The sequence below is a fragment of the Schistocerca nitens genome, chromosome 1, assembly GCF_023898315.1.
Source record: "Schistocerca nitens isolate TAMUIC-IGC-003100 chromosome 1, iqSchNite1.1, whole genome shotgun sequence".
Taxonomy (NCBI): domain Eukaryota; kingdom Metazoa; phylum Arthropoda; class Insecta; order Orthoptera; family Acrididae; genus Schistocerca; species Schistocerca nitens.
This window is the reverse complement of record NC_064614.1, coordinates 1,030,926,822-1,030,935,923: the sequence shown is the minus strand read 5'-3', so window position 1 is coordinate 1,030,935,923 and position 9,102 is coordinate 1,030,926,822. Positions and strand designations below refer to the sequence as shown.

At 43.9% G+C, this 9,102-nt stretch overlaps 1 pseudogene; it reads left to right on the top strand.

Moving 5' to 3' along the window:
* The first annotated feature begins 956 nt into the window (after window positions 1-956).
* LOC126212866 (5S ribosomal RNA) lies at window positions 957-1,074 on the top strand (annotated as a pseudogene).
* Window positions 1,075-9,102: the final 8,028 nt, after the last annotated feature.

Here is a 9,102-nt window from a genome sequence, read left to right as displayed (position 1 = left end):
CCACTCATTGTGTCGAGACCTTAGGGAATCGACACAACAGTCATCCTAAATGGTACCGAACATAGAACTGGAATCGGTTGATTTGTCGTAATATTGGCCAACTTCACAGTGTAGAAGTAAGAAAAATCTTGTAGAGAACATTCAATTTAAATTTGATACTGTTGTGTTCAGTGATATTTCTGCTCAACAGGAAGTAATGCGTTTTATTGACAACTGCCGTGAAATTTTCATGTCGCAATCTATGTAAACTCGTGTGCTTCTTTAACTACGAAATAGAAATAAATTAATCTTACAGCTGAACACCAATGTGCTCTTTCATAGAGTAAGGGTCTACTCCTAACCCCAGTCACTGATTCTAGTGATGCTAATTCACTCACAGGGTGTTTTTTCTGTTGTCTGGCAAACGTGAAAAGGAGTGGAGTGTCAGAAAGTGTCTTTCGAACCTTGTTGTTTTAGCTGGGCATTGACTGTCTAGCTCACGTACGGTTATTATCTGCCTGGTACAGTTGAATCTGTCCAGTGTGGACCACTGTGTTCTCAGAGCCCACAAGCCCCAACGTCACATCAAGTTCACATGCTCACAGGATGTTTTACGCCTTTTCTTTCATTTTTTAAGTTTCTCATATTTCCTTAATTTTAATTATTTTATTGTTTTGTTATTTGGTTTTATGTATTTTTCCTTCCCTTAAGTTTTCTTTAATTAGTATTGTTTTAATTTTTTGTCTTAGAGCTACACACATTTTAATGAAATATGCATGCAACTGTATTTGCAGACATATGAAAAATAGCCATAAATACTTAATGCAGTACATAACAACACGGAACATAAATATGATACACAATCAATTATTATATATTGTGTGAATATTATGTTAATAATATAAGTATATAGCTTAAATAATTAAACTTACGATACGGCAACAGTACTTACTTAAAAGCTGGTCATATATAAAGCTGGCACCGGCCTTACCGCAGTGGATACACCGGTTCCTGTCAGATCTCCGAAGTTAAGCGCTGTCGGGCGTGGCCGGCACTTGGATGGGTGACCATCCGGGCCGCCATGTGCTGTTGCCACTTTTTTCGGGGTGCATTCAGCCTCGTGATGCCAACTGAGGAACTACTCTACCGAATAGTAGCGGCTCCGGTAAAAGAAAACCATCATAACGACCGGTAGAGCGGTGTGCTGACCACACGCCCCTCCCATCCGCATCCTCATCTGAGGATGACACGGCGGTCGGATGGTCCCAATGGGCGGGCCACTTGTGGCCTGAAGACGGAGTGCATATATAAAGCTGAACGATTCCTGTAACAAATAATGTCCTATTAAAAACGCATTCACAATGTCATAGTCATTTATCTTAAAATTCTTGTCATTATTTATTGGAAGTATGCATTAATGAAAAATGATAATTAAGAAACTGCCGTTAGAAAAAATCTGGTGAATAATTTTGAAGCAAAATGGTGAACAACCAATCCGAATTAGCTATGAGTGTGATTGGATGATATGAGAAGAACTACGAAACAATGTATGCGTGACAAAACCCTATCAACTTCTTAATCCTGTACTAAAATAAATGAACTTAATATTGTTTTGCCCGAAAATAAATTTTCTGCAAGATAGTATAGTAGCTTTTGAAGAAAAACACGGTAAAACATTTTCTGTTGGTTACGAATAACGAGACTTTTATTTTTACACTTTCTTTCTTAGCAATTTTGTGGTCATTAATGATGCTTTCAACGCTCGACCGAACAGTACATAATTTTGTTTAGGGTTGGGCGAGCGGCTGAAAGCAAGGGGAAACTACAGCGGCAATTTTTTCGAGGGCATGCGGCTTTATTGTATGGTTAAATGATTACGGCGTTCTCTTGGGTAAGATATTCCAGAGGTAAAACAGTCCCCAATTGGGCTCTCCGGGCAGGGACTGCTCGGGAGGACATAGTTATCAGCAGAAACAAAACTGGCGTCCTATGGATTGGAGCGTGAAATGTCAGATCCCTTAATCGGGCAGGTAGGTTGGAAAATGTAGATAGGGAAATGGATAGGTTAAAGTTCGATATATTTGGAATTAGTGAAGTTCGGTGGCAGAAGGAACAGGACGTCTGGTTAAGTGAATACAGGGTTATAAAAACAAAATCAAATAGTAGAACTGCAAGAGTGAGTTTTCATCTACATGCACATGGATACTCTGCAAATGACATTTAAGTGCCTGGCAAAGCGTCCATCGAACCACCTTCTTAATACTCTATTATTCGAACTTATGACAGCGAACCGAGTGTTCTGTACGGCCCGCATCTCGTGGTCGTGCGGTAGCGTTCTCGCTTCCCACGCCCGGGTTCCCGGGTTCGATTCCCGGCGGGGTCAGGGATTTTCTCTGCCTCGTGATGGCTGGGTGTTGTGTGCTGTCCTTAGGTTAGTTAGGTTTAAGTAGTTCTAAGTTCTAGGGGACTGATGACCATAGATGTTAAGTCCCATAGTGCTCAGAGCCATTTGAACCATTTGTTCTGTACGGACAAGTCACTCTGTAACTACAATATATACACTCCTGGAAATGGAAAAAAGAACACATTGACACCGGTGTGTCAGACCCACCATACTTGCTCCGGACACTGCGAGAGGACTGTACAAGCAATGATCACACGCACGGCACAGCGGACACACCAGGAACCGCGGTGTTGGCCGTCGAATGGCGCTAGCTGCGCAGCATTTGTGCACCGCCGCCGTCAGTGTCAGCCAGTTTGCCGTGGCATACGGAGCTCCATCGCAGTCTTTTAACACTGGTAGCATGCCGCGACAGCGTGGACGTGAACCGTACGTGCAGTTGACGGACTTTGAGCGAGGGCGTATAGTGGGCATGCGGGAGGCCGGGTGGACGTACCGTCGAATTGCTCAACACGTGGGGCGTGAGGTCTCCACATTACATCGATGTTGTCGCCAGTGGTCGGCGGAAGGTGCACGTGCCCGTCGACCTGGGACCGGACCGCAGCGACGCACGGATGCACGCCAAGACCGTAGGATGCTACGCAGTGCCGTAGGGGACCGCACCGCCGCTTCCCAGCAAATTAGGGACACTGTTGCTCCTGGGGTATCGGCGAGGACCATTCGCAACCGTCTCCATGAAGCTGGGCTACGGTCCCGCACACCGTTAGGCCGTCTTCCGCTCACGCCCCAACATCGTGCAGCCCGCCTCCAGTGGTGTCGCGACAGGCGTGAATGGAGGGACGAATGGAGACGTGTCGTCCTCAGCGGTGAGAGTCGCTTCTGCCTTGGTGCCAATGATGGTCGTATGCGTGTTTGGCGCCGTGCAGGTGAGCGCCACAATCAGGACTGCATACGACCGAGGCACACAGGGCCAACACCCGGCATCATGGTGTGGGGAGCGATCTCCTACACTGGCCGTACACCACTGGTGATCGTCGAGGGGACACTGAATAGTGCACGGTACATCCAAACCGTCATCGAACCCATCGTTCTACCATTCCTAGACCGGCAAGGGAACTTGCTGTTCCAACAGGACAATGCACGTCCGCATGTATCCCGTGCCACCCAACGTGCTCTAGAAGGTGTAAGTCAACTACCCTGGCCAGCAAGATCTCCGGATCTGTCCCCCATTGAGCATGTTTGGGACTGGATGAAGCGTCGTCTCACGCGGTCTGCACGTCCAGCACGAATGCTGGTCCAACTGAGGCGCCAGGTGGAAATGGCATGGCAAGCCGTTCCACAGGACTACATCCAGCATCTCTACGATCGTCTCCATGGGAGAATAGCAGCCTGCATTGCTGCGAAAGGTGGATATACACTGTACTAGTGCCGACATTGTGCATGCTCTGTTGCCTGTGTCTATGTGCCTGTGGTTCTGTCAGTGTGATCATGTGATGTATCTGACCCCAGGAATGTGTCAATAAAGTTTCCCCTTCCTGGGACAATGAATTCACGGTGTTCTTATTTCAATTTCCAGGAGTGTATGATCTGAAGATGGGCAGCTAGCCCGAAACCGGTAATTGAAAATAAAGTATCGATCGAAGACTGAAACGCCATATTTTATTCCAATATCGTACAGCGCACGGAAAGAACGAACATCTATATCTTTCCGTACGAGTTTTCAAATGGTTCAAATAACTCTAAGCACTATGGGACTTAACATCTGAAGTCATCAGTCCCCTAGAACTTAAAACTACTTAAACCTAACCTAAGGAGATCACACACATCCATGCCCGAGGCAGGATTCGAACCTGCGACCGTAGCGGTTCCAGACTGAAGCGCCTAGAACCGCTCGGCCACCTTGGCCGGCCGTACAAGATCTGATTTCCAATATTTTATCTTGGTATTCGTTTCTCCCTATGTAGGTCGGCATCAAGAAAACATTTTCTCATTCGGAAGAGAAAGTTGTGATTGGAATTTCGTGAGAAGATTGATCCACAGCGAAAAACGCCTTTGTTTTAATAATGTCCGTCCCAAACAGTGTATCATATCACTGATACTCTCTCCCCTATTCCGCGATAACACAAAACGTGCTGCTCTTCCTTGAACGTTTTCGATGTACTCTGTTAATCCTATTTGGTAAGGATCCACATCTTGCAGCAGTATTCTAAAAGGGGATGGAAAAGTGTAATGTAGGCCATCCCCTTAGTAGATCTGTTACATTTCTAAGTGTCCGGCCAATAAAACGCTGTCTTTGGTTTTGGTTTGCCTTCCCCACAATATTTTGTATGTGTTTCTTCCAATTTAAGTTTTTCAAATTTGTAATTTCTAGGTATTAAGTGGAATTTATGGCATTTAGATTTGACACATTTAATTTGTAACCGAAGTTTAAAGGGTTCCTTTTAACACTCATGTGGATGACGTCAAACTTTTAGTTATTTAGGGAAAATTGCCACTCTTCACACTATACCGATATCTTTTCTAAATCGTTTTGAAATTTGTTTTGATCTTCTGATGACTTTATAATCGATAAACGACAGCGTTATCTGCAAACAACCTAATACGGCTCCTCGGATTGTCTCCCAAAGCGTTTATATAGATAAGATCAGCAATGGGCCTATAATACTTCTTCGGGAACGCAAGAAATCACTTCTGTCAATTACTACGAACTGAGACTTCTCTGACAGGAAATTACGAACCCGTCACATAACTTAGACGATATTCCATAATCACACAATTTCACTACGAGCCTCTTGTGTCATACAGTATAAAAATCCTTCCGGAAATGCAGAAATACGAAATCAATTTGAGATCCCTTGTCACTAGCACGAAAACTTCAAGCAAGTTAAGAGCTAGTTGTGTTTCACAAGTTTCCTAAATCCGTGTTGGCTGTGTGTCAATAGACCGTTTTCTTCGAGGTAATTCGTAATGTTCGAATACAATATATGTTCCAAAATCTTGCTGCACATCGACGTTAATGATATGGGCCTGTAATTTAGTGGATTATTCCCACTACGTTTCTTAAATATTGGTGTGACCTGTGCAACTTTCCAGTCTTTTGGTACGGATCTATCGTCAAGCGAATGTTAGTATATGAGATTTAAAAAATGGCTCTGAGCACTATGGGACTTAACATCTGAGATCACCAGTCCCCTAGAACTTAGAACTTCTTAAGCCTAACTAACCTAAGAACATCACACACATCCATGTGCGAGGTAAGATTCGAACCTGCGACCGTAGCGGTCGCGCGGTTCCAGACTGAAGCGCCTAGAACCGCTCGGCCACACCGGCCGGCATATGAGTTTTAATTATGGAGTTATTACATCAGCATTCTCTGAAAGGAACCTAATTGATTCACTACTTCGAGAATGCCTACTTATACGTTACTCGTGTTGGCATCAGCTCTTGATTCGAATCCGAGAATATTTACTTCGTCTTCTTTTGTGAAGGCACTTCGGAAGGCTGTGTTTAGTAACTCTGCCTTGGTAGCATTGTCTTCCACAATATCTCCATTGCTATAGCGCAGAGATGGCGTAGATTGTGTCTCATCGGTAGCATACTTCATATACGACCAAAATCTCTTTGGATTTTCTGCCAGTTCCGAGATAAAGCTTCGTAAAGAAAACTATTATAATCATGTCGCATCGAAGTCGGCACTAAATTTTGAGCTTCTGTAAAACATCACCAATCCTGGAGATTTTGCGACTGTTTGAATTTGGCATAGTGTTTTAGTTGTTTCTGCAACAGTGTTCTGAACCGTTTTGTTTAGCAAAGAGGATCAGCTCCGTCGTTGGTTAACTTATTTGGTACAAATCCCTGAACTGCTGCCGATACTATTTTTCTGAATTCAAGCCTCATCTGTTCTACGTTTATATTCTTAACTGGAAATGAGTGGAGATTGTCTCTGAGGAAGGCGACAACTGAATTTTGATCTGCTTTTCTGAACAGGTGTTCTTTTCGTTTATTTTTGGAGGAATTTGTGGCTACAATATTCAGTCTCGCTAAGACAACCCTGTGCTCACTAATCCTTTTACCCGCTTTGATGCTCGTTATTAAGTCGGGATTATTTATTTCTAAGAGGTCAAGTGTGTTTTCACAACCGTTTATTGTTAGCGTGGGGGTCATGAATTAACTGCTCGAAATAATTATCAGAGAAATTTTTGAACACAATTTCGGATAATGTTTTATACATACCTCCGGAATTAAACATGTAATTTCCCCAACATATCGAGGGTAAATTAAAGTCACCACCAAGTATAATTATATGAGTAGGATATGCGTTTGAAATCAAACTCAAGTTTTCTTTGAAACTCTCAGCAGTTGTATCATCTGAACTGGGAGGTTGGTAAAGGAATCCAATTATTATTTTATTCCGATTACCAACAATGATCTCTGCCCATACTGACACTCAGGAACTATCTTCTTCATTCTCGAGACCAGATAAGCTACTGGCAACAGTAACAAACACACCACTGTCAACCGTGTTTAGTCTATCCTTTCGGAACACCGTTAGGTCCTTCGCAAAAATTTCGTCTGAGCCTATCTCTGGTTTTAGCCAGCTTTCAGTTCAAATAACGATTTGAGCACCATTGCTTTCTATTAGTGCTTGGAGCTCTGGGACTTTCCCAACACAGCTACGACAATTTACAACTGTTATACCGATCGTTCCTGTATCTACGTCCTTCCTGTGTTCGGCCAGCACTCTTTGTGACTGAGGCCGTTTTTGTATTTTCCCGCGACCCTGTAACCTAAAAAACCGCCCAGTCCACGCCACACGGTCCCTGCTGCCCGTGTAGCAGCCTCCTGCGTATAGTGGACTCCTGACCTATTCAGCGGAACCCAAAACATAACAACTCTATTGCGCAAGTCGAGGAAGCTGCAGACTACACGGTCGCATAACCGTCTGAGTCTCTGATTCAGACTCTCCACTCGGCTCTGTACCAGAGGTCCGCAATCGGTCGTGTCAACTACCCTGCAAATGGTCAGTTCTGCTTTCATTTCGCAAGACTGGCAGCCTTTAGCACTTCTGTTAGCCACTCGGTACAAAATTAAAAGAATAAAAAAATAGGAAAGTGGATAAGCGCCTGCAAATAGCATAGTGAGTGCATTATTATAGCCAAGATAGACACGAAGCCAATGTCTACCATTGTAGAACAAATGTAAATCCCAACTAGCTTTGCAGTTGACGAAGAGAGTGAAGAAATGTATGATGAGATAAAAGAAATTACTCGGATAGTCATGGGGGACTGGAACTCGTTAGTAGCAAAGGAAAGAGAAGAGAAAGTATTAGGTGAATATGGAATGGGGGTAAGGAATAAAAAATGAAGCGACCTGGGAAACTCAGTCATCACTAACACTTTGTTTAAGAATCATGAAAGAGGTTGTATATGTGGAAGAGGCTTGCAGGCACCGAAAGGTTTCTGATTGATTATTCAGGGTAGTCCATTGATAGTGACCGGGCCAAATGTTTCATGAAATAAGCATCAAACGAAAAAACTGCAAAGAACGAAACTACTCTAGCGTCAAGGGGGAAACCAGATGGCGCTATGGTTAGCCCGCTAGATGGCGCTGCCGTATATGAAACGGATATCAACTACGTTTTTTTAAATAGGAACCCCCACTTTTTATTACATAAGCGTGTAGTACGTAAAGATATATGAACGTTTTAGTTGGACCACATTTTTCGCTTTGTGACAGATGGCGCTGTAATAGTCACAAACGTAGAAGTACGTGGTACCACGTAACATTCCGCCAGTGTGGACGGTATTTGCTTCATGATACATTACCCGTATTAAAATGGATCGTTTACCAATTGCGGAAAAGGACGATATCGTGTTGATGTATGGCTATTGTGATCAAAATGCCCAACGGGCGTGTGCTATGTATGCTGCTCGGTATCCTGGACATCATCCAAGTTTCCGGACCGTTCGCCGGATAGTTACGTTATTTAAGAAAACAGAAAGTGTTCAGCCACATGTGAAACGTCAACCACGACTTGCAGCAAATGACGATACCCAAGTAGGTGTTTTAGCTGCTGTCGCGGTTAATCTGCACATCAGTAGCAGACAAACTGGGCGAGAATCGGGAACCTCACAAACGTCGTTGTTGAGAATGCTACATCAACATCGATTGCAACCGTACCATATTTCTATGCACCACGAATTGCAAGGCGACGACGCTGAACGTCGTGTACAGTTCTGCCACTGGTCACAAGAGAAATTACGGAACGATGACAAATTTTTTTGCACGCGTTCTACACTACTGGCCATTAAAATTGCTACACCAAGAAGAAATGCAGATGATAAACGGCTATTCAATGGACAAATGTATTATACTAGAACTGACATGTGATAACATTTTCACGCAATTTGGGTGCATAGATCCTAAGAAATCAGTACCCAGAACAACCACCTCTGGCCGTAATAACGGCCTTGATACGTCTGGGCGTTGAGTGAAACACAGCTTTGATGGCGTGTACAGGTACAGCTGCCCATGCAGCTTCAACACGATACCAGATTTCGTTAAGAGTAGTATAATAATAATGTCGTGTGACTAGGACCTCCCGTCGGGTATACCGCTCGCCTAGTGCAAGTCTTTCGATTTGACGCCACTTCGGTGACTTGCGCGTCGATGGGGATGAAATGGTGATGGTTCGGACAACACAACACCCGGTCCTTGAGCGG